At 43.3% G+C, this 26,362-nt stretch overlaps 1 long non-coding RNA gene across 3 annotated transcripts in view; it reads right to left on the bottom strand.

The window, feature by feature from the left end:
- The window catches only part of LOC106611237 (mirror-image polydactyly gene 1 protein), an 82,501-nt gene that overhangs the window by 25,159 nt on the left and 30,980 nt on the right, over nt 1-26,362 (bottom strand). Inside the window, exons 3-7 of one of the 3 annotated variants that reach the window (XR_001330081.2) lie at nt 10,601-10,673; nt 9,779-9,855; nt 6,398-6,537; nt 4,927-5,031; nt 2,254-2,383 (exon numbers count right to left, since the gene is read on the bottom strand). This is a non-coding gene — a long non-coding RNA (mirror-image polydactyly gene 1 protein). Of the gene's footprint in view, nt 1-2,253; nt 2,384-4,926; nt 5,032-6,397; nt 6,717-7,372; nt 8,600-9,778; nt 9,856-10,600; nt 10,674-26,362 lie in introns of those variants that run through there. The other 2 variants (XR_006770990.1, XR_006770991.1) reach the window with 2 other exon arrangements.

A 26,362-nucleotide genomic window follows, 5' to 3' on the forward strand; every position in this document is an offset into this window, starting at 1 on the left:
AAAAAGACATGCCGGTTAGCTCCATCAGTTTCCTTTCCTTAGAACAGCAAAATGAGATCACTTCCCAAATCTTCCTCACATCCAATAATTGAGTTCTGTTCTGGGGGTTTTCAGAGTCGATGATCAAGAACAGAAGACACCCTCGACATATTAAAAGTGCCACCAGACCCCAACCATTATTCCCCCGATAATACCCAGTATATTTGCCACGGAGGGAGGAGGACTGTTAAGTTATTAATGTTTACTGCTATATATAACTACTGGGATCAATTGTCCATATGTGCTGAGGTGAGGGGTTGAATCATTTGTAGGTGTGCAGCAGGACTGAGCACCTTCACAGAGAAAAGACTACTGGAATTACAGAAGTGTGTGACGAGATTCATGGATATCAAGCTAGTCTCTCTCGCTCTCCCTCCCACAATGAACTGATATCGCTTGTTAAATCTAGGTGAAGTGGAATCTTCAGTTAGGTACTAAAATAACACATGTTGGCGCTCTCCCTGCCTATGTGTCTCTCAACCCCTGTCATTCTCCTTAAAGTGCCAATGGATGGGTCCCAAAAGTAATCCTATTCCCTATATAGTGTCCTACTTTTACTAATATAGGGTTAGGGTGGCATTTGGTATGCACATCTTGTGATTTCCCCAGCAGCCAGCCAGTCAGTCAGTCTTCTCCTCTCAGGGAAAACACAACAACTCCTCAGCTCATTGACAAAGGCATTACAGGGATCACCTCCCATTATAAAGGTACATACTCAATCATAGTGGGCCTGCCACTGACCTGCCTGCCTGGGAAAATAAAGGTTCAGAACATGCCTTTCCATATTCCAGCTCAGATAATGGGATTGTGCTTGGCTATCAATTACCCTTTCCTTACTAAGAGGAAAGCTGGGCGGCGCCTTGAAAAGCATAAAGAGATGAGAAGGGATGTTTTTCTAATTAGATTGCCAGGCTATTTGGCATAAAACAAGGCTAACTGAATGCTCTTCATGCCAACCAATAAATCCAGTCAATTTAAACAATTTAAATAATTAGAATAAAAGGTAATATCAAATAAATATAATAACAGAAAAACATTTGTTTGACAAAATGTTTTATAGTAAAGAATGCATTGGAAACAAAAAACAACAGGATTTATTTTTCAAGTGGAGTTCACACCAACCAACATACCAAGGCTTATTGAAGTATAGATTTGCTTCCGACAGAAAGTTATATATTCCCTTAAGTAGAAACGTAATTACTTCTAAACTTCACCAGCAAATATTGCCTGCCTGCCTCCATCCTAGTGGACAATGCAGTTTTCATTTGAAAGGTTCTGGTAGTCAAGAACTGACTCCACCACCCAACCAATCCCGTCCAACAACCACCTAAACAAAACAAAAATCACATTAATTAGCCCTCTTCAGACAGGCAGGTAAATATCTGCTGGTCTGAAGGACTTGATTGATTTCCTATACAGTGCAACTCTTGACTGACAACCTCGCACGCAGGGCGAGGGGACTCTCCAATATATTTCCAAACCATTGGATATTGGATTTTTTGGTCTCCCCCTCCGCCCGTTTTACAACCACCCCCATTCCATTCCATTCATTCACCTTGTCGACCAGCCTGAAGAACAAAGCAGAGTTGCCTAAGCAATGGCAAGTAAACAAACTAGACCATTATAGATGTCAGAAAATTCCCCTTCCCCATTTCCATAGAAAGGGAAGAAGAAAAAGGGGAAAGAGTGAGGAAATAACAGTTTAGCAGAGAGAGAGAGAATGGAATGCTTTTCACTAGCATCTCATTGAAAATGCTTATTGAATGCTACTCACTTCTACAATCTATTTCCCAACTTCTCTACATACTGCTGATGTTGTGAGTGACCGTGAGAGCAGAGGGAGAGAGGTCTGTTAGCTAATCAGAGTGGCCCTGTGTGGCAGGGTTGGGGTCAACCATGCCATTTCAAAGAATTCATTTCAGGAAATCAATGCCAATTTTCCTTATTGAAAAGCAATTGCAATTTGGAATTGAAATGTAATGTAAATGACATTCTAAATTGACTGAATTGAAATGCAGTCAGTCAGAGAAGAGGGAGAGAGAATGGCGAGTTAGTTAAGCAGAATGGGTTTCTGTGCCAGGGTTGAGGAAAGAAGAAACATGAAAATGTAATTTATGTTTAATTCCTGAATTGACACGGAATCGACCCCAACTCTGTTCTGTGGTCTGTTGGGGTATGCTATGTTGTGGTGTGTTGGGGTGATTTAGTACGTACTCAGCTGCCGCTTGCTGCAGCCGCTTGGCCCGGAGCAGGGCCTCGTCCCTCTCTTCATTTGACAGACACAGCCAGGCCATCGCCGCCTGGTCCCTATCCCTCTGAGACTGGTAGATCTCCTCCACTAGGGCTGAGGGATGAAGAGAGAGGAGATGGGGGGGGGGAGAAAAAGAGAGAAATAGTAATAGAAAGACAGAAAAAATTGTAAGAAAGAAAGAGAGAGAAAGAGAGGGAGGGAAAGAGAAAGCGAGACAGATAGAAAGAGGAAGCATTGTTATTAGTTTCTGCTCAATAACAATGCTAAGCTCCCTGTGGAAGGAGGTTATTGCCACTGATACACATTGGCACTGGTATTAACTCCAGTCAAACTCATTTGGTGGGGAAGTGAAGTGGTGGTCTCCACACATTCTAGACATATAGGTGCCCCAAGCAATAAAGAAACAGTTTACATTTTGTCACATTACCAAGTACTTATCATCTTAGAATGGTTAAGAGATTGGCCGGTCCTTAACCCTAACTCAATACAAGGTTGAAGAAACCTTTTCAAGCCACAACACATTGTGTTCTTGTAATGTTTGAAAACTGGACAGGTTTTATTGAGAGTGAGCTGTGAAATGACTTGTCTAATGTGTTGCCAAAATGAGTATGAGTATTGATTACGTCATACTAGGGCTGTCCCCGACAACAACAAAAAAATATTGCTCGACCAAGAGTCGTCTGTTCCTTCGACTAACTGACTGGTCGCAATTTTTCGTTTCATTTTTTTAATAATAAAGTCTTCTTATCTCAAAATCATTGTCACGTGATTAATAAAAATGATACCTAAATTATACAAATGTAAAAGTAATTTATATTTCCATTGCCAACTATGTAAAAATAGCCTACATAAAGCCAACAAATACAAACATTGCAGCCTGCAGGTAGAAATCGAGAGAGCTGGAAAGATTGATCAAATAGGCTACATTGAGGAACTTATGTCATTCTCAATGGATGTAAAAACAGACTTTGTTTACTTGCTGTTTGAGGTGAAGAAAAATGACTTTGAGAAGCTCCACTGCTCATTAGTGGTAGTGAGTTAAGACAATCAGAAATACTATCAGATCCCCAAATGGGCACATTTATAGGCCTACATTTGCGCGCAGGCCAGGTAGCCTGGGCCTACTTCTATGCGTCATCAGGTGCGCGTCCTAACTCAACATTGATAGGAGCACTCCAAACAAAAGACAATAACTAAATTGACAACTTGTTAATTTAATTAAATCCCAAACTAGTTTGTCAGAAGTGTAGCCTAGGTTGTGCTCTCAGCAAGCAAAGTGTCCACTCTCACAATGAGAACTGTAGAAGACTGGAATAAAAATATATTGAATGCATTAACAGAAATTACAGTAACCAAACAAACATTGTAGATTAGAAATGATGGGAATGAAGGTAAATGTACTACTGGTAATACTGGTGTGCCACCCTCGTGGCCTCTGCAATGAATTATTCCACTGAGACAGGCGTTCATCAAGACATACATTTAAATGCCATACATTTAAAAAAAAATGTTGCAGCTGTTCGACAAAAGAATTAGCGATCGACCAACAGCCTATCGACCAAACATCGACCAATTGACTAAATTGGGTCAGCCCTACATCATACCGAGTAAAAAAACCAAAAAACTGGCCATCCATGAGTGCTTTTATGATGACTGTGTAATTCTGTCTGTCCCACTGTTGAAGATACAACTTTTCATATTGACACAGTCTCTGTAGACTGGCAGGGACAGATTTTCTTTAATTTACACCTGACCCAGGATCCTACATTCTTGCGCTGTATGCTGCCTGCCTGAAAACCAGCAGATTGTGGGGTTACCACTGTCTTCAGATCCCTTTGTTAATCCCACTACGAAGGAGCCCAGAGATCCATCAACAGCTAATTCCTCTCTTCTCTCACTGAGATGGCGCAATGATAAACAGTGAGCCTCGCCATAAGCCATTACAAAGTTCAGTAAGAAAATCAATAGCATTTTAGCTGGAATTTGCTCATTAAACATCCCCTTCCCTGAGCCATGCAAATCATATTGAAATGAGGATGACAAATAGGCTACACAACACACAAGTTCATTTTATGAAATGCAGTTGGGGCTGCTGGACTTGTCACTCGATAGACGTCTGGTATTTTCTTTAATTATTAGGTGGGTTGAGGAGAGGACTCTCACCCCCCCCCAAAAAACAATTGTCAAAAAAAAGTTATTTGCTCAGCAAAATTCAAATATTTGTTCTATGAAGGCTGGGAGCGGTTAAATCACATTAACAAATATGATTCGTTCATTACAATGTAATCTAATTCGTTTTGATACTCAAGTTGCATGTAAAACAAATTGATAATTGCTTGCCACAGTCAATATCTTCGTTTTTTTTAATAACAAGTTCATCAGGGTTAAAATGACAATCAATGGTCAGATAATAGGCTTTCTTTGAGATTCTTTCATCCTCACTGTCTGTACTGTATTGTCTGTACTGAATGACCCATCATTTGTCTTTCCTCTCCATTTGCCTCTTCACCCTGACCCCTCCTACCTCCAGCTTTCTCTCAGGCCTGGGGTTTGTCGCGCCCCTATTCTGTACCTTCAGCCTTCTCTCAGGCCTGGGGTTTGTCCCTCTCCTAGCCTCTCCCCCCTCCATACCGTACCTCTGGCCTTCTCACAGGCCGGGCCTCCAGTTCAGTCTCCAGCAGTTCAGCGTTCACCAACCTGCTCTCCCGCTCCTTCTCCCTCATGACCAACTTGTCCTGGAGCTGCCGGAGAAGCCATACACCAAAGTTGGCAAGGGTCATTTCTTTGCTAAGTATAATTCACATTCATTCACATTCATGAATTGAAAAATATCTTGTCACTATCAATTACAATTTTTGCATTCATGAATTGGTTTAATGAATTGAAAATGGAATTAACCCCAAACAATGCTGAAACGTGCAGCCTGTCAGTACGTGTCCAGACATATTCACTAACTATCCTCACTCACAGACAGTAGCAGAAACCTCATGCAAAACACCCGATTAGACATCCGATTAGACACCCGATTAGACACCCGATTAGACACCCGATTAGACACCCGATTAGACACCCGATTAGACACCCGATTAGACACCCGACTTCATCCTGTATTCTTGACGACATACTAAATAACTGTTGTGGTTTCTTGGGCAGTTTCCTGGGCGGTGATAAATACAAATAGTATATATGATCTCTCAGGCATTTCATAAACAAATTATACAATGGAGCCTCTACATCACATTGTTTTAGATGCCAATATTTCAGATGCCAGATGCTATTGAACTCCTATAAATCTTGTGGGAGTGATATTTTACAAGGTTTAGTGATAGTGATGGAGCAAAATATTTAAATCTGAGTTGGTGTTTCCTCCCCCACACTTTGAAAACATGCCTCAGTCAGTCCTCAGAGTCGGCTCTCACGGCTCTACCAGCAAAAACAGACCCTTGGGAAATGTTCCTGACTTTCTGTCAGAAGTCACAGCTACTTGCAAACCAGAGGCATCAATTATAGCTGTTTCAGAGGGCCTCTCCGTGGCTACAGCCTCTCTAACAGCCACTCAGCTGCAGAGGAGACAGTCTGTACACAGAGGGACACTCAGCATGCTCCAGACCAAACACAAGAAAGGACAGCAATAACCAGCCAGTCATAGGCCTGTGCCTTGGACATGGAAACAGTGGTGGTGTTGGGAAAAATCTTGTGGACAGACAAGAGGAGTGGACACTCAGTAGTTGGAAGCTGTGACATATTATTGTGTTGTCTATTTAAAGAGGAGGAAGAGGAGAGCGGGAGTACCTACCTAATACAGGAACCAGGAGAACATACAAGGCTAATGTGATGTCAGAACTGACTGAGCTATGAAAGGAGCATTTTCCCAATTCCTTTAGCTTTCTAAAGAGCTTAATAGTCTTGCAATTGAGGGTTTTCATACTGCAAGATATTTTCTTGTGTGAAATCAATTTGTGCACTTTATACTGAGGAAATACAGAACATCAGACAAAGGATATTTGTTCCCCAAAGTAAAAACTGGGAAAAAACTATGCAAAGTGTTTTGCATTTAGCTAGGACCTGTATCTAGCTGGGCAAAAATCCTTGTACATTTCTGCCTACCTTCTTATTGGAGATCTCTGAGTGAATCCAGCTCCTTCAGCAGGAAGGTAATATTCTTCTCTCTGTCCAGGACGAGGCTTTGCTTTTTGGAGTCAAAGGAACTGCTGCTAACTTAAGTGTTTCTGTGGTCCTCTTGCATACTGCATTATGAGATAGAACATGTGATTAGAGAGAAACAACAGTATTAAGACTTGAGCGCGAACAGCAACACAAATTAGTTTTAGCCTTGTCTCCTACGAAACAGACACTCAATTATCAAATACACAGGGGATGCAATTTCCCCTCTTTCAGGCATATTACAGTGTCTTTATTTACTTTGTTATATTAGGCAAATCATGCAGTTGACCTTTAAGGTAATATTAAGGTATTACGGAAGCGTATTGCCATGTAAATTACTTCTTGTTGCCAGGAGTATGATTCAGTTCTTATTAAAGGAAGGAGGAGATCTCCTGTGGTGGGCCTGGGGTGAAGGAGATCTCCTGTGGTGGGCCTGGGGTGAAGGAGATCTCCTGTGGTGGGCCTGGGGTGAAGGAGATCTCCTGTGGTGGGCCTGGGGTGAAGGAGATCTCCTGTGGTGGGCCTGGGGTGAAGGAGATCTCCTGTGGTGGGCCTGGGGTGAAGGAGATCTCCTGTGGTGGGCCTGGGGTGAAGGAGATCTCCAGTGGTGAGTCTGGGGTGAAGGAGATCTCCTGTGGTGGGCCTGGGGTGAAGGAGATCTCCTGTGGTGGGCCTGGGGTGAAGGAGATCTCCTGTGGTGGGCCTGGGGTGAAGGAGATCTCCTGTGGTGAGTCTGGGGTGAAGGAGATCTCCTGTGGTGGGCCTGGGGTGAAGGAGATCTCCAGTGGTGAGTCTGGGGTGAAGGAGATCTCCTGTGGTGGGCCTGGGGTGAAGGAGATCTCCAGTGGTGAGTCTGGGGTGAAGGGGATCTCCTGTGGTGGGCCTGGGGTGAAGGAGATCTCCTGTGGTGGGCCTGGGGTGAAGGAGATCTCCTGTGGTGAGTCTGAGGTGATGGAGATGTGGATGTCCGACTGTTCCACTATGGGTCTTAAATACTGGAGGACTAAAGTTAACGAGATGACAGAACCATGAAGCTAATAGGGTACAAATGCTGAAAATACAAGTAATGTTGGGCCACTTCTGGTTCAATAGCTTTCGCAAGTTGTGAGAAAATGGTAACACATTGTCCACTGCAAATTATGATAAAATGTTTAAATTACATGTGGTAAGAAAAGAAAAACAGACAAACATTAGCGGCGTGTGAATAGAAAAACATCAAAGCGCATCCTCAACACCGTCCATGACAATATTGTTCCACTTAAAGGCCCAGTGAATTATGAGCTGGTGGAATAGCTATTTTCTGTTCTTTTGGGGAGGGGTGAGGGGGCTTCTTGAGGAAACGGGCTGGCTATCTTCCACAAGGGAATGCAGAGAGGCTGAGTGACTGGTGCTGGCAGAGAACTACATGGTGCTCTGTCAATGTTTCTGATGAGAGCTGAGCCAGAGAGAGAGGGAGAGACGAGAGAGAGAACAGAGAAAGAAAACAGAGGCAAGGGGAGAGAGGGAAGAGGGAGAGAAAGAACAAAGAGAGAGAGAGTAACATACAGTGTAGGCATCAGACAAATACTAGGGCCAGTCTGCTAGGATCTTTAGGCTAGTGATCACAAGTAAATGTTCAGTAACCAGCATGGTAAAGTAACAATCAATGCTTTCATGTCAAATTCTAATTCCCAAGACTGATGGAAAATAAGCTAAAATGCTTTTATTTAAAAGTCATATCACAAAAGGTAAATTTGTGATTCTGTCAGCTTTACATAATGTCAAAGAAACCTCTTTAAAGTATGATTGCCTTACAAGCTACAAGTGTTGCACGACAAATTACCTCTTTACTATTACGAAATATACATTAAGGAATAAAACAGATTGATCGCTTTAGCATCAATGCAATTCAAATGGCGTCAAATTCAAAATAAACTGGTTAAAGAGCATCAAACGTTGCATCAAATGTTTTTATTTTTTAAAAGCATGCGTTGTGATGAAGGATCCCGGGCCGCAGCATTGCCCCGCCAGTCTACCACCATGTCCAAAAGAAGCTACAGCTTAGCAGTGACAATTATTTTGTGAAAGGTCAGGTTTTGAAGTCAGGAACAGGGAGGTCTGCCTCCTCATTGTAGCTTTGTTGCTAGGGTCCTTCTCTCTGGATTGCTGCAGACAATTATGAGTATTCTCTTTAAGACTCACCAATGCAAACAGTAAATTCAACCATGAATAATAACACCAATGAGGTTATATAACCCCTTTGTCGCACTGCAAATATGGGACTTTTCGGGATACATTGATCCTAAGCCTGGGTTGCTTCTTGAATTTTCACCCCCCACAAAGATAGCTGCCCCTACCAAGTATAACCATCTGTTTAAGGTAACATTTCACTGACTGATTAAATTACATGTGGTAAGAAAAGAAAACGGACAAACATTAGTGGCGTGTGAATTGAAATAAAACAAAGCGCATCCTCAACACCGTCCATGACAATATTGTTCCACGTAAAGAAATGGTGAGGGACGGTGTTTTTTAATCTGACAGTGGATGGTCCTGGTCCGTTTCCTATAGGAAAACCTGAGGAAGATTCTCCTTTCAAGCCAGAGCAATATCAACTCAAAAAGACTGGACGGCAAGGAGTAGATGTGTTTTATCTGGTATATAGTGGAAAAGTCAAGACATATGATGAGGGGCAGGGCTCTTGCTTCCAAAAAGCTATCCTTTTGGAGTTCCTCCCGGCTCGCTGCTGATATCACAGCAAAACACAACTCTGCTCGCCGTCAAATGTAATCTGCTAACAACCGTCATTAGTAGCCGTTTAGCTGGCAGAGTTTGAAGTGTTTTAGCTACAGCCCAAATGTATATTTGAGCAGAGGAGCTGAATACATTTATATATCAGTGTTTGGTGAAGGGTGACTAAATACTCTGCTTATCTGTCAGTCATTCCAACCAGTTTATCTAAATAATGGCAGTGCCATATGATTGCATACGGTCTAGGTATCGGTTATTAGATGGCAGAGTGGCACCATGGCTGGAGGTGATTTACACACGTAGATAAATGTTATGTATCGCATGGAACAGCATTTACACTAAAGTAAGCGTGTAAACAGGCAGAGTGACCCCGGCCACTTGGATTTCTGCAGTCATTTACACAGGCTGCCAAATACTGAAGTGCCAGTGGACAAAAAAGGCCTATCATGTGCTATTACAACACTGTACGTACAGCCAGCTCAGTACTCGAGCACTGAAGAAAGATATACATTTTTTGAATGGATATTTATTATTGTATGTCTTGACAGACAGGAAGACTGGAAGATGAATAATCAAATTCAAGACGTCAGATACCTTTTGGCTAGTCTTTGTCTGGCACCTCTGGTACAAAATGATTTGATGTTGTTCCCAAAATGGCTGCCGAGTCAGTACTGAAATAAAGTAACATAAAAACAAAAGGAACTTATTGACAATTTGGACAACTGAAAATTCCGTGAAAGATTTCACATAAATTCAACATTAACTCAAATGAATTCAACATGATTTAGAATCTACTGATAAAATCAATTTATATTAGAGTGCATGGATGGGTTTGGTAGTGAGTCTATAGTTGAGTATGGCCTGAGCTCAGATGCTCAATCGCACTCCACACTGACGTTTCCCACCTGGACAAAAGGAACACCTATGTGAGAATGTTATTAATTGACTACAGCTCAGCGTTCAACACCATAGTGCCCTCAAAGCTCATCAATAAGCTAAGGACCCTGGGACTAAACACCTCCCTCTGCAACTGGATCCTGAACTTCCTTCCTAATTTGATAGGACATGGTAGGTCTATTTCTAGCCAATTAAAAACAGATTTGAGTCTGAATGAGGGATGAAAGAACTATGTTAAATAAAATGCCCTTTGTTGCAATTAAAAAATATACACATTGACATAGTGTACAAAATCCACGGAATTGTATTCGTAGCCAATTTAGTTTCTGCATTCAACTTTTAACCATTGTAGATATCATTCGCTTAGGATTTACAATGCACAACTCAAAGAATAAGTCATTATTACAGTGATAAACGTCCCATTACATTACAACTCATTTTTAATTGTCACATGGGGGTGAAAAGCCATACAATGTAAGCACGTATGAGCGGATTACAATAATTCGAAGGCATCTTTACCCAAGTTGTGGCAGCAGCGTGGTCTCTGAGCTTTGGTGCAGTACTCCCCAGTCCTCATTGACTTTAGGATTAGCTGAAAATAATATAGAAAAATATATGATTAATTTTTCATTAATTTAACCATTTCAAAGGAAAAATGCATTTAGGTGGGAGCAGTGAGAAAAGGCACTCTCCAATACGTTAGCCTAGAGGAAAGGTTAGTATTAATTATAGCCTGTCAATATGATCTCAGGGGAACCTCAGAGGCAGAAAGCACATCTTTAATAACCTCCCTGAGTATAGCAAAACAAGACCGGAAGCTTTAATTTGCAGAGGGAAATGGTGCTTTATTTAAGTCATATGTCATCTCACCTATCCCCTGATCACTCCACCGTGTACCATTACTCTACCCAACAGTTGATCAGGGCCTAATGATTACCGGCAATTAACAAATCATAATCCTGTCACGCAGATATCATTTAATGCTTTTAGCTATCAGGAAGGTAAACAGGCGTTTAATACTGCTCAAGCCCCATATCAGATCCTCCTTACTCGTTAGGAAGCCCAACCAATTAAAGTTCAGCCTCTACTAAGGTGTAATTAAATGATGGCTGCTAAATTGGTTCCCATAAATGCAAGTTAATTCATAAGCAAGCAACAAATACAGTGACTGGAAGCAATTAAGGGAAACATTGACATTCACTGTCAGGCGGAGGGAGCGGAAAAGAGCCTGTTGCTCTAAGGCAGTGTGAGTGTGTGTGTGTGTGTGTACTGTAGGAGAGGGCTACCATCTAGTGGTGAAGGGGCTAAGACAAAGGAGTATTAGAATACACTGACTGCTGCAAGCTTGACTTGAACAGAACACTACCAGATGCAGTGTGGGAGCTGGTTTAGCATTCTGAAGGTGGGGTAACTTCAGAGGAACACTGGTTTCTATGGTTTGAGCCATATAGACGAAGCTATGTCTTACTAACAATTAGCCTAATCGAGATAATCAATTAAGAATCTCCAGAAAGGGCTATTGAAAGCAGAAGTCTCTCCCTCTTTCGTTTTTGGGTATACAGATGGCACAAACAATGCTTCTAGAAGAGGGCTATGTTTTTTGAAGGACAGAAATAAACAATTGTATGTAACATTTCAGCTGTTACAAAAAAGCTTTGGGTTAGGAGGAAGTTTGTGGATCCACATACAACCAAGAGTTTGGGTGAAGGAGACCTAGAGACCGGTCCAAGAGAAGAGGGAGAAATAGAGATTGAGCGAGTGAGAAGGAGAAGAAAGCACATGGGAGGTTGGGTGCGTGGCGGGTGGGTGCCCTCTAGGGCAGATGCCAGTGGAACGTTATCCCTGAGTTGTAAGCCAGCACACACTGCTCACACACTGTTCACAGGCTATTCAGCTCTGACACAGTGAGGCGTGAACGGACAACTGGCTTTTTGTGGGAGAAACCACGGGGCTCCATTAATCCCAGTGATAGACTCTAGGCAAAAGCTAGTGTTTTGGGGGAGGATTTGATTGAAAGAGAGGGACTTTTGAGCTGGTAGGTATGGTAGCAGTGGTATATATGGCTCACCAGATTGGTAATCCTTTAACGTGAACATGAGAAAGTAGCTTTGATAAAGGAAAAGCAGAAAAACACAGCATATAAACCTGACCTTTTGATGTTCTGATCACTTTTATTTAGGGGGAGGAAGTAACTGAGATGGGATTGGAACAAGAAAGGGCACATGACGACAAAATAAACATTTTACACATTGATTGACGTGGGTTTCCACACAGTTAATCATCAACGACTTAGGCCTAATAAAATGAACATGATCCAATAATCTATCCCCCCAAAAATATGCTTTATTTATCTCCTTTCATTGAAGTTTGGCACCACGACATGAGAGTCAGGGAGTTGCTCTTTCAAATCTTCAAGTTGCAATTTGAGGAGGAAAATCCAGACTTGCTTATCAATGAATAAATGTGAACCAATCAATCCAATAAATCACCCTATAACCACCATAGTAAATCCATTCATGGTGATTGGCCATTATATTTTTGTCATTCATTATCAAGATCATTACTTCCCACAAGGAAAGTTGGGCACTGTCTGGCTTTCAAATACAGTATGCATGCTGATCAATCATGCTACAAGAGACTGGTATTGTTAACAAAACCTAATTGGATGCATTTAAAGAGAACCCTAGAAATCAAACAATTATTTCAAGAGAAACAGATGATGCAACAATGGAAAGAATTGTGAGAGTGCTGTTTTAAAAAAAAATCAGTAGCCTAATAAAATGATCTCAACTAAAATCAATGACAATTGAACTACGAAACCCGCTTTATCCCTCATTTCAAACTTTTCTTTGTCCTTCACTGTCTTTCTGTGATCTTCATATTCTTTCATTGTAGACTTTGAGCTAATTGCCTCTGTGGGATATTATTATTATTAATGTACAATTATTGCAGTGTAATGTCTTTAAATCCTTTTAAATGACCATTCATGCGTCGCATTCATTGAAAATTCTTTTGAAGTCTGTCAAAGATGGAATTCTTCAAAAGGAAATATCTAAACCCAATCTCAGTCGACCAATACTGGGTTTTGCATCCACCCCACCCACCCCCTAATATAAACAAAATTCCATTAATTTTTTAAGCTGCATTTAATACATTTACTGCAGTAAAAGTTTCCAGATTCCACAGTCTTGTCATTGGTATTCCAGCTGACTTGATGAATATTAATAACAGCGTTATCCTGATTAAATGGGCTTCATACAAAATCCCTGTGAATCTTCCAGCTCAGGCCTCACATCTTCTCACTATTCTTTATGAATTTTGATACGGACATTAATCTGGAGAGGAACTTAAAGCAGGTTTAATTGTGCGGCGGCGTGCTTATGGTTTTCCGTCCAGTAAAATGCAGATGGATGGAGGATGTAGGCCTATTTGGTGGTTTAGGTAAACAGACATCTTACAGGATGAAACACTAACACCTGGAGAGGGCACCTGCTGAGACAGTTGGTTGTCATTGGCTGCCTGTTGGAAGGCGTGGGATGGACTTGACTAGGATCAAAAGATTTGGATACATTGTTCCTATTTTGCTCCACAAAAGGCCCATCTATGGCATGTGGAATTGCTTTAAGTTTTTTACACTTTCATTTGTAGTTTATTGATTTGACTATTGCAATAACAGTGTGGTAACATTGTAATAACATGTATTATTACTGCTAAAAAGAAGTAACAACATTTGTAATTTGAGTCAACTGATATGGGATCACAAGTCTCATGTTTACCATTCCCAGATAAGTCACCGCCAACTGATTCTTTCTGAGACATACTTTCAACATGACACACAAACTTGTCCACAAAGGCTTCTTACATAGCCTAGTTTTACATGCCAGTGCTACATTTTTGGAAATGGTGCTATTCATAAAAGAAAGCAAACAGATAATTTATAAAAGGGTATTTCAAATCAAATCTTTTAAAAGAAAGGTGAGTACAGGGTTGAATTCCATTACATTAACCCTATCGAGCATAGAGCCAGTCAGGACACATTTCAGCCTTTGTGCAATCACTGAACTTTGCACTTTTCAGTTCCATATTTCATCCAGCGTAAAACTGACAAAATACTGAATAGACAAGCAAAAATACCTCTGAAGGGACAAATAGTGATCTGCGTGTAACATTAACCATTATAAATGGAGGGCAAAGAGGGAGCAGGAGGTGTGTGAGGGGATCAAAGAGGGAAAACAAAGGCCGGCCATGAGGAGTGACGCAGAGCTTTGTGTAAGTCATTTCTCAGCCACAATAGGTGACAGCCGCCCAGTGTCCTGCCTGAGACTGTGACATAGCTAGCTATACTTATTCAAAAGGGCAAATTTGTTATGTTTTAAGTGACATACATTTAAGCAATAATGCCCGAGGGGGTGTGGTATGTGGCCAATATACAACGTCTAAGGGATGTTGTTAGGCACGACACAACGAGGATAGATTGGCCATGTATCAAAAACCCCCGAGGTGCCTTACTGCTATCATAAACTGGTTACCAGTGTAATTAGAACAGTAAAAAGTAATGTTTTGTCATACCTGTGGTATACCAAATATTCAGCCAATCAGCATTCAGGGCTCGAACCGCCAGGTTTACAATTGAAAAGAAACAATGTTTTAAGCTAGACAGAGAACCAATGATTGCCGAGCAAAATACTGATTCAACATCGTCTTACGTCAGACATCGTAACTTCGTTTGAGGGACTAGTGTTGCATAGGAGTGATGACACCACTTTGAGGACAATGCATATTTGCAAAGTTGACAATGAAATGTAAACCTCAGACATCACTACCATGGTGAAGGCAGAGACAGGTCATAACATAGCTCATCAACTCATAAAAAAATTAATCTCAAGGGTTTCAAAAGCCAGACTAGTGAAATAGTGCAGCAGTATCTAAAAAGGTAATATCTAACGATTCCACAACAAAACCTAATACACATAATCTACTAAAGGAATGAGAATATATGCACTACCATTCAAAAGTTTGGGGTCACTTAGAAATGTTCTTGTTTTTGAAAGAAAAGCACATTTTTGTCCATTAAAATAACATCAAATTGATCAGAAATACAGTGTAGACATTGTTAATGTTGTAAATGACTATTGGATCTGGAAACGGCAGATTTTTTATGGAATATCTATATAGGTGTACAGAGGGCCATTATCAACAACCATCACTCTTGTGTTCCAAAGGCACGTTGTGTTAGCTAATCCAAGTTTATCATTTTAAAAAGCTAATTGAGCATTAGAAAACACTTTTGTAATTATGTTAGCACAGCTGAAAACTGTTGCGCTAATTAAAGAAGCAATAAAACTGGCCTTCTTTAGACAAGCTGAGTATCTGGAGCATCAGCATTTGTAGGTTCGATTACAGGCTCAAAATGGTCAGAATTGTATTTAATTTTTTTATTTCACCTTTATTTAACCAGGTAGGCTAGTTGAGAAAAAGTTCTCATTTGCAACTGTGACCTGGCCAAGATAAAGCATAGCAATTCGACATACAACAACACAGAGTTACACATGGAATAAACAAAAAACAAAGTCAATAATACAGTAGAACAAAAGAAAACAAAGAGTCTATATACAGTGAGTCAAATGAGGTAAGTTAAGGCAATAAATAGGCCATGGTGGCGAAGTAATTACAATATAGCAATTAAACACTGGAATGGTAGATGTGCAGAAGATGAATGTGCAAGTAGAGATACTGGGGTGCAAAGGAGCAAGATAAATAAATAAATAAATAAATACAGTATGGGGATGAGGTAGGTAGATAGATGGGCTGTTTACAGATGGGCTATGTACAGGTGCAGTGATCTGCTCTGACAGCTGGTGCTTAAAGCTAGTGAGGGAGATATGAGTCTCCAGCTTCAGAGATATTTGCAGTTCGTTCCAGTCATTGGCTGCAGAGAACTGGAAGGAAAGACGACCAAAGGAGGAATTGGCTTTGGGGGTGACCAGTGAGATATACCTGCTGGAGTGCGTGCTACGAGTGGGTGCTGCTATGGTGACCAGTGAGCTGAGATAAGGCGGGGCTTTACCTAGCAGAGACTTGTAGATAACCTGTAGCCAGTGGGTTTGGCAAAGAGTATGAAGCGAGGGCCAACCAACGAGAGCGTACAGGTCGCAATGGTGGGTAGTGTATGGGGCTTTTGTGACAAAACGGATGGCACTGTGATAGACTGCATCCAGTTTGTTGAGTAGAGTGTTGGAGGCTATTTTATAGATGACATCACCGAAGTCGAGGATCGGTAGGATGGTCAGTTTTACGAGGGTATGTTTGGCAGCATGAGTGAAGGATGCTTTGTTGCGATATAGGAAGCCGATTCTAGATTTAATTTTGGATTGGAGATGCTTAATGTGAGTCTGGAAGGAGAGTTTACAGTCTAACCAGACACCCAGGTATTTGTAGTTGTCCACGTATTCTAAGTCAGAGTCGTCCAGAGTAGTGATGCTGGACGGGCGAACAGGTGCGGGCAGTGATCGATTGAATAGCATGCATTTAGTTTTACTTGCATTTAAGAGCAGCTGGAGGCCACGGAAGGAGAGTTGAGTGGCATTGAAGCTCGTCTGGAGGTTAGTTAACCTGTTGGGGCTAGGGGGCAGTATTTTCACGGCTGGATAAAAAAACGTACCCGATTTAATCTGGTTACTAATCCTACCCAGTAACTAGAATATGCATATACTTATTATATATGGATAGAAAACACCTTAAAGTTTCTAAAACTGTTTGAATGGTGTCTGTGAGTATAACAGAACTCATTTGGCAGGCAAAACCCTGAGACATTTTCTGACAGGAAGTGGATACCTGATGTGTTGAATTACCTTTAAGCCTATGCCATTGAAACACACAGGGGTTGATTAATGTTTTGGCACTTCCTATTGCTTCCACTAGATGTCACCAGCCTTTACAAAGTGTTTTGAGTCTTTTACTGTGAGATCTGACCGAACAAGAGCCTTGGAACGGTGATGGCCGATTAGACTCTGGCGCGCGAGTTCATGTTGGGTACCCTCGTTCCAATACGTTATAAAAGAGAATGCATTCGTCCACCTTGAATATTATTCATGTTCTGGTTAAAAAAGGCACTAATGATTTATGCTATACAACGTTTGACATGTTTGAACGAACGTAAATATATTTTTTCCCCTCGTTCATGACGAGAAGTCCGGCTGGCTTAGATCATTGTCTAACATAATGTCCTAGGAGTGTCATCTGATGGAGATTGTTAAAGGTTAGTGCATCATTTTAGCTGGTTTTATGGTTTTGGTGACGCCTGTCTTTGAATTGACAAAACATTACACACAGCTATTGTCAATGTACTCTCCTAACATAATCTAACTTTATGCTTTCGCCGTAAAACCTTTTTGAAATCGGACAACGTGGTTAGATTAAGGAGATGTTTATCTTTCAAAGGGTGTAAGATAGTTGTATGTTTGAAAAATTTGAATTTTGACATTTATTTGGTTTCAAATTTGCCGCTCTTGAAATGCACCTGCTGTTGATAGGGTGCACCACGGGTGGCACGCTAGCGTCCCACATAGCCCCAAGAAGTTAACACAGTGTCCAAAGAGGGGCCAGAAGAATACGTAATGGTGTCGTCTGCGTAGAGGGGTTGGATCAGAGAATCACCAGCAGCAAGTGCAACATTATTGATGTATACAGAGAAGAGAGTCGGCCCGAGAATTGAACCCTGTGGCACACCCATAGAGACTGCCAGAGGTCCGGACAACAGGCCCTCCGATTTGACACACTGAACTCTATCAGAGGCGTAGTTGGTAAACCAGACGAGGCAATCATTTGAGAAGCCAAGGCTGTCGAGTCTGCCAATAAGAATGTGGTGATTGACAGAGTCGAAAGCCTTGGCCAGGTCGATGAATATGGCTGCACAGTAATGTCTCTTATCGATGGCGGTTATGATGTCATTTAGGACCTTGAGCGTGGCTGAGGTGCACCCATGACCAGCTCTGAAACCAGATTGCATAGCGGAGAAGGTACGGTGGGATTCGAAATGGTCGGTAATCTGTTTGCTAACTTGACAGGGTAGGATAGATATAGGTCTTTAGCAGTTTGGGTCTACAGTGTCACACCCTTTGAAGAGGGGGATGACCGCGGCAGCTTTCCAATCTTTGGGAATCTCAGACAATACGAAAGAGGTTGAACAGGCTAGTAATAGGGGTTGCAACAATTTCGGCAGATACGTTTAGAAAGAGAGGGTCCAGATTGTCTAGCCCGGCTGATTTATATGGGTCCAGATTTTGCCGCTCTTTCAGAACATCAGTTATCTGGATTTGGGTGAAGGAGAAATGGTGGGTGCTTTGGCGGGATGCTGTGGAGGGTGCCGGGCAGTTGACCGGGGTAGGGGGAGCTAGGTGGAAAGCATGGCCAGCCATAGAGAAATGCTTATTGAAATTCTCAATTACAGTGGATTTATCAGTGGTAACAGTGTTTCCTAGCCTCAGAGCAGTGGGCAGCTGGGAGGAGGTGCTCTTATTCTCCATGGACTTTACAGTGTCCCAGAACTTTTTTGAGTTAGTACTACAGGATGCAAATTTCTGTTTGAAAAAGCTAGCTTTAGCTTTTCTGACTGCCTGTGTATATTTGTTCCTAACGTCCCTGAAAAGTTGCATATCATGGGGGTTATTCATTTACATTACATTACATTTAAGTCATTTAGCAGACGCTCTTATCCAGAGCGACTTACAAATTGGTGCATTCACCTTATGATATCCAGTGGAACAACCACTTTACAATAGTGCATCTAAATCTTTTAAGGGGGGGTTAGAAGGATTACTTTATCGTATCCTAGGTATTCCTTAAAGAGGTGGGGTTTCAGGTGTCTCCGGAAGGTGGTGGTTGACTCCGCTGTCCTGGCGTCGTGAGGGAGCTTGTTCCACCATTGGGGTGCCAGAGCAGCGAACAGTTTTGACTGGGCTGAGCGGGAACTGTGCTTCCGCAGAGGTTGGGGGGCCAGCAGGCCAGAGGTGGATGAACGCAGTGCCCTTGTTTGGGTGTAGGGCCTGATCAGAGCCTGAAGGTATGGAGGTGCCGTTCCCTTCACAGCTCCGTAGGCAATCACCATGGTCTTGTAGCGGATGCGAGCTTCAACTGGAAGCCAGTGGAGAGAGCGGAGGAGCGGGGTGACGTGAGAGAACTTGGGAAGGTTGAACACCAGACGGGCTGCGGCGTTCTGGATGAGTTGTCGGGGTTTAATGGCACAGGCAGGGAGCCCAGCCAACAGCGAGTTGCAGTAATCCAGACGGGAGATGACAAGTGCCTGGATTAGGACCTGCGCCGCTTCCTGTGTGAGGCAGGGTCGTACTCTGCGAATGTTGTAGAGCATGAACCTACAGGATCGGGTCACCGCCTTGATGTTAGTGGAGAACGACAGGGTGTTGTCCAGGATCACGCCAAGGTTCTTAGCACTCTGGGAGGAGGACACAAGGGAGTTGTCAACCGTGATGGCGAGATCATGGAACGGGCAGTCCTTCCCCGGGAGGAAGAGCAGCTCCGTCTTGCCGAGGTTCAGCTTGAGCTGGTGATCCGTCATCCACACTGATATGTCTGACAGACATGCAGAGATGCGATTCGCCGCCTGGTTATCAGAAGGGGGAAAGGAGAAGATTAATTGTGTGTCGTCTGCATAGCAATGATAGGAGAGACCATGTGAGGATATGACAGAGCCAAGTGACTTGGTGTATAGCGAGAATAGGAGAGGGCCTAGAACAGAGCCTTGGGGGACACCAGTGGTGAGAGCGCATGGTGCGGAGACAGATTCTCGCCACGCCACCTGGTAGGAGCGACCTGTCAGGTAGGACGCAATCCAAGCGTGGGCCGCGCCGGAGATGCCCAACTCGGAGAGGGTGGAGAGGAGGATCTGATGGTTCACAGTATCAAAGGCAGCAGATAGGTCTAGAAGGATGAGAGCAGAGGAGAATGAGTTAGCTTTAGCAGTGCGGAGAGCCTCCGTGACACAGAGAAGAGCAGTCTCAGTTGAATGCCCAGTCTTGAAACCTGACTGATTAGGATCAAGAAGGTCATTCTGAGAGAGATAGCAGGAGAGCTGGCCAAGGACGGCACGTTCAAGAGTTTTGGAGAGAAAGAAAGAAAGGGATACTGGTCTGTAGTTGTTGACATCGGAGGGATCGAGTGTAGGTTTTTTTCAGAAGGGGTGCAACTCTCGCTCTCTTGAAGACGGAAGGGACGTAGCCAGCGGTCAAGGATGAGTTGATGAGCGAGGTGAGGAAGGGGAGAAGGTCTCCGGAAATGGTCTGGAGAAGAGAGGAGGGGATAGGGTCAAGTGGGCAGGTTGTTGGGCGGCCGGCCGTCACAAGACGCAAGATTTCATCTGGAGAGAGAGGGGAGAAAGAGGTCAAAGCACAGGGTAGGGCAGTGTGAGCAGGACCAGCGGTGTCGTTTGACTTAGCAAACGAGGATCGGATATCGTCAACCTTCTTTTCAAAATGGTTGACGAAGTCATCCGCAGAGAGGGAGGAGGGGGGGGAGGGGGAGGAGGATTCAGGAGGGAGGAGAAGGTAGCAAAGAGCTTCCTAGGGTTAGAGGCAGATGCTTGGAATTTAGAGTGGTAGAAAGTGGCTTTAGCAGCAGAGACAGAAGAGGAGAATGTAGAGAGGAGTGAGTGAAAGGATGCCAGGTCCGCAGGGGAGGCGAGTTTTCCTCCATTTCCGCTCGGCTGCCCGGAGCCCTGTTCTGTGAGCTCGTAGTGAGTCGTCGAGCCACGGAGCAGGAGGGGAGGACCGAGCCGGCCTGGAGGATAGGGGACAGAGAAAATCAAAGGATGCAGAAAGGGAGGAGAGGAGGGTTGAGGAGGCAGAATCAGGAGATAGGTTGGAGAAGGTTTGAGCAGAGGGAAGAGATGATAGGATGGAAGAGGAGAGAGTAGCGGGAGAGAGAGAGCGAAGGTTGGGACGGCGCAATACCATCCGAGTAGGGGCAGAGTGAGAAGTGTTGGATGAGAGCAAGAGGGAAAAGGATACAAGGTAGTGTTCGGAGATTTGGAGGGGAGTTGCAATGAGATTAGTGGAAGAACAGCATCTAGTAAAGATGAGGTCAAGCGTATTGCCTGCCTTGTGAGTAGGGGGGGAAGGTGAGAGGGTGAGGTCAAAAGAGGAGAGGAAAGAAGGAGGCAGAGAGGAATGAGTCAAAGGTAGACGTGGGGAGGTTAAAGTCACCCAGAACTGTGAGAGGTGAACCATCCTCAGGAAAGGAACTTATCAAGGCGTCAAGCTCATTGATGAACTCTCCAAGGGAACCTGGAGGGCGATAAATGATAAGGATGTTAAGCTTGAAAGGGCTGGTAACTGTGACAGCATGGAATTCAAATGAGGAGATAGACAGATGGGTCAGGGGAGAAAGAGAGAATGTCCACTTGGGAGAGATGAGGATTCCAGTGCCACCACCCCGCTGGCTCGATGCTCTAGGGGTATGCGAGAACACGTGGGCAGACGAAGAGAGAGCAGTAGGAGTAGCAGTGTTATCTGTGGTAATCCATGTTTCCGTCAGCGCCAGGAAGTCTAGGGACTGGAGGGTAGCATAGGCTGAGATGAACTCAGCCTTGTTGGCTGCAGACCGGCAGTTCCAGAGGTTGCCGGAGACCTGGAACTCCACGTGGGTCGTGCGCGCTGGGACCACCAGGTTAGAGTGGCAGCGGCCACGCGGTGTGAAGCGTTTGTATGGCCTGTGCAGAGAGGAGAGAACAGGGATAGACAGACACATAGTTGACAAGCTACAGAAGTGTTGTTTCTTGTATTATTGTCTCTTGTGTCTTTAGAGAACTGTTTCACTTTGATATCCTTTTTCTTCTGTCCTGATTTTCTCTTTCTTTTCTTCTGTTAACTAGATATTCTTTGTTGTTCTTCGTTAGCTAGCTAGCTTCTTCCAAAAGAGTCCCTAGCAACTGCTTAGCAACTGGTAAACAATTCAGCTAGCTAAGATAAAATTGTAGTTATGAAAAATAGTTATTTTTCAAAAGCCTATCTTCTTTGTTTGTTGCTTGTCTTTTCTCCTATTCAGTCTTGCAGTTTTCTTTTGCTTTTTTCCGATGTACTTCACTCTAAAAACCATGTAAATTTCAATATTTGTAGGAGCTCATTTTTCAGCTGCTGCTGCTCAAATTGGAGTTCCGGAATTATTCGATGCTAATGCAGAACGCCACAGGATGTTTTTGTGCTGGTCAAGGGCAGACAGGTCTGGAGTGAACCAAGGACTATATCTATTCCTAGTTAAAAAAAATTGAGTGGGGTATGCTTATTTAAGATGGTGAGGAAGGCACTTTTAAAGAATAGCCAGGCATCATCTACTGACGGGATGAGGTCAATGTCATTCCAGGATACCCCGGCCAGGTCGATTAGAAAGGCCTGCTCACAGAAGTGTTTTAGGGAGCATTTGACAGTGATGAGGGGTGGTCGTTTGGTCGCAGACCCCATTACGGATGCAAGCAATGAGGCAGTGATCGCTGAGATCTTGATTGAAAACAGCAGAGATGTATTTGGAGGGCGAGTTAGTTAGGATGACATTATGAGGGTGCCCGTGTTTACGGATTTGGGGTTGTACCTGGTAGGTTCATTGATAATTTGTGTGAGATTGAGGGCATCAAGCTTAGATTGTAGGATGGCCGGGGTGTTAAGCATGTCCCAGTTTAGGTCACCTAGTAGCACGAGCTCAGAAGATAGATGGGGGGGCAATCAATTCACATATGGTGTCGAGGGCACAGCTGGGGGCAGAGGGAGGTCTATAGCAAGCGGCAACAGTGAGAGACTTGTTTCTGGAAAGGTGAATTTTTAGAAGTAGAAGCTTGAATTGTTTGGGTACAGACTTGGATAGTAATACAGAACATCTTTGCAGTAGATTGCAACACCGCCCCCTCTGGCAGTTCTATCTTGGCAGAAAATGTTATAGTTAGCGATGGAGATTTCAGGGTTTTTGGTGGTTTTCCTAAGACAGGATTCAGACACGGCTAAGACATCCGGGTTGGCAGAGTGTGCTAAAGCAGTGAGTAAAACAAACCTAGGGAGTAGGCTTCTAATGTTAACATGGATGAAATCAAGGCTTTTACAGTTACAGAAGTCAACAAATGAGAGCACCTGGGGAGTGGGAGTGGAGCTTGGCACTGCAGGACCTGGATTAACCTCCACATCACCAGAGGAACAGAGGAGAAGTAGGATAAGGGTACGGCTAAAGGCTATACGAACTTCCTTCTGAAACTCATCAGTCTATTCTTGTTCTGAGAAATGAAGGTTATTCCATGCCAGAAATTGCCAAGAAACTGAAGATCTCATACACAGTGTTGTACTACTCCCTTCACAGAACAGCGTAAACTGGCTCTAACCAGAATAGAAAGATGATTGGGAGGCCCCGGTGCAGAACTGAGCAAGAGGACAAGTACATTAGTGTCTAGTTTGAGAAACAGACGCCTCACAAGTCCTCAACTGGCAGCTTCATTAAGTAGTACCCGCAAAACACCAGTCTCAACGTCAACAGTGAAGAGGCGATTCCGGGATGCTGGCCTTCTAGGCAGAGTTCCTCTGTCCAGTGTCTGTGTTCTTTTGCCCATCTTAATCTTTTCTTTTTATTGGCCAGTCTGAGATATGGCTTTTTCTTTGCAACTCTGCCTAGAAGGCCAGTGTCCCGGAGTCGCCTCTTCACTGTTGACATTGAGACTGGGGTTTTGCGGGTACAAGGACATTTCTAAGTGAACCCAAACTTTTGACCAGTAGTGCAAGTATAAAATATATGGATGAGCAGTGACAGAGCGGCTGAGATGCAATAGATTGTAAAGAATATATAGTGAAGGATACAGTATACACATATAGATGAGTAATGCGAGATATGTAAACATTCTTAAAAAGTGGCATTATCATGGTCGGTGAATGTGTGCCTTCACCTTGATTAGGTCTATACTTGGGCTTAGTGCCTTTCTGATGGGAGACTGGAAGCCCTGAGAGGAAGGAATTGGACCATGAGATCTCTAACTATCGGAGGCTCAGCCTCAGTGATATTGATCATTGAATTGAGCCCTGGGGAAGAGGAGAAAGCATGGTGAAAGCCGCACCACTGCAGATCCTCTGCTGGGTGGATCCATTCTGGGTGGCAGTCTGTCTGTCATCAGGACTAGTAGCTCTGATCTCCCAGCATTAAGGGGGGGCCAAGAGGAATGACCTGTAGAATCAGCCGGGATGAGTGCCTCATTTTCAGAAAGATCCAGCAAATTTTCGGCGAGGAAAAGCCGGCAGCCGGGAGGCTTGTGGAGAACCAAGATCACCCTTCCCAATCCCTTGGAGGTGTGACAGCTGTGCAGAGCGAATAACTTAGAGCATGAAGCCCTCTCACAGACTCTGCTAGATAAACCCCTGAATATCTTATCACACTTGGGAGAAAACAAAACTGTGATTTTACTTGCTGCATTGCTTCTATTGTTAAATCAGGATATAAATGATAATATCCATGGTTGAAAAAGTAATCAAGATTTCCAAATCCTCTGCAAATAAAGTGACTAGGAGAAATAGTAAACCCCTTTTCACAAGCACCTTCAGTAAACCCCTTTTCAAAATGATGCATAGCCTCAATATGTACAGTGCCTTCGGAAAGTATTCAGACCCCTTGACTTTTTCCACATTGTTAGTTTACAGCCTTATTATTAAATGTATTAAATGTTTTTTTTCCCCCCTCAATCTACACACAATACCCCATAATGACGAAGCAAAAACAGGTTTTTAGAAATATTTTGCTATTTATAAAAAAAGCACCTTTGGCAGCAATTAGAGCCTCAAACCTTCTTGGGTATGACTCTACAAGCTTGGCGCACCTGTATTTGGAGAGTGTCTCCCATTCTTCTCTGCAGATCCTCTCAAGCGCTGTCAGGTTGGACATGGAATGTTGCTGCACAGCTATTTTCAGGTCACTCCAGAGATGTTCGATCGGGTTCAAGTCCGGGCTCTGGCTGGGCCACTCAAGGACATTCAGAGACTTGTCCCGAAGCCACTCGTGCATTGTCTTGGCTGTGTGCTTAGTTGTTGTCCTGTTGGAAGGTGAACCTTCGCCCTAGTCTGAGCGCTCTGGAGCAGGTTTTCATCAAGGATCTCTGTACTTTGCTCCGTTCATCTTTGCCTCAATCCTGACTAGTCTCCCACTCCCTGCCGCTGAAGAATACCCCCACAGCATGATGCTGCCACCACCATGCTTCACCGTAAGGGATGGTGCCAGGTTTCCTCCAGACATGACGCTTGGCATTCAGGCCAAAGAGTTCAATCTTGGTTTCATCAGACCAGAGAATCTTGTTTCTCATGGTCGGAGAGTCTTTAGGTGCCTTTTGGCAAACTTCAAGCGGGCTGCCATGTGCCTTTTACTGAGGAGTGGCTTCCGTCTGGCCACTCTACCATAAAGGCCTGATTGGGGGAGTGCTGTAGAGATGATTTCCTCTGTGGAGAGGAGGACACTCTAGAGCTCTGTCAGACTGACCATTGGGTTCTTGGTCACCCCCGATTGCTCAGCTTGTCCGGGCGGCCAGCTCTAGGAAGACTCTTGGTGGTTCCAAACTTCTTCCATTTAAGAATGATGGAGGCCACTGTGTTCTTGGGGATTTTCAATGCTGTAGACATTTTTTGGTACCCTTCCCCAAATCTTTGCCTCGACACAATCCTGTCTCGGAGCTCTACGGACAATTTCTTCAGCCTCATAAATCGATTTTTGCTCTAACATACACTGTCAACTGTGGGACCTTATATAGACAGTGTGTGCCTTTTCAAATCATGTCCAATCAATTCAACTTAGCACAGGTGGACTCCAATCAAGTTGTAGAAACATCAAGGATGATCAATGGAAACAGGATGAACCTGAGCTCAATTTCAAGTCTCACAGCAAAGGATCTGAATACTTATATAAATAAGATATCTGTTTTTACATTTTAATACATTTGCAAAACATTTTAAAACCTGTTTTGGTTTTGTCGTCATGGGGTATTTTGTGTAGATTGCTGAAGATAATAAAAAAATAAATAGAATTAGGCCGTAACGTAACAAAATGTGGAAAAAGTCAAGGGGTCTGAATACTTTCCAAAGGCACTGTACATTAGGCCTAACAAAGGGTTACAGAGTTTTTGTGGAATCACACGGATTGGGTAAATTGAAATGTAAAAGTATGGCTATCTATGTGAATAGTTACTCAAATAGTTTTGATTTGAAACTAACAGTGAAAATAGTCACTGCTTACCAGTACTCCAAAAATATATTGGTTAAAGCG

Source organism: Salmo salar, chromosome ssa09 (genome assembly GCF_905237065.1).
Source record: "Salmo salar chromosome ssa09, Ssal_v3.1, whole genome shotgun sequence".
NCBI lineage: Eukaryota > Metazoa > Chordata > Actinopteri > Salmoniformes > Salmonidae > Salmo > Salmo salar.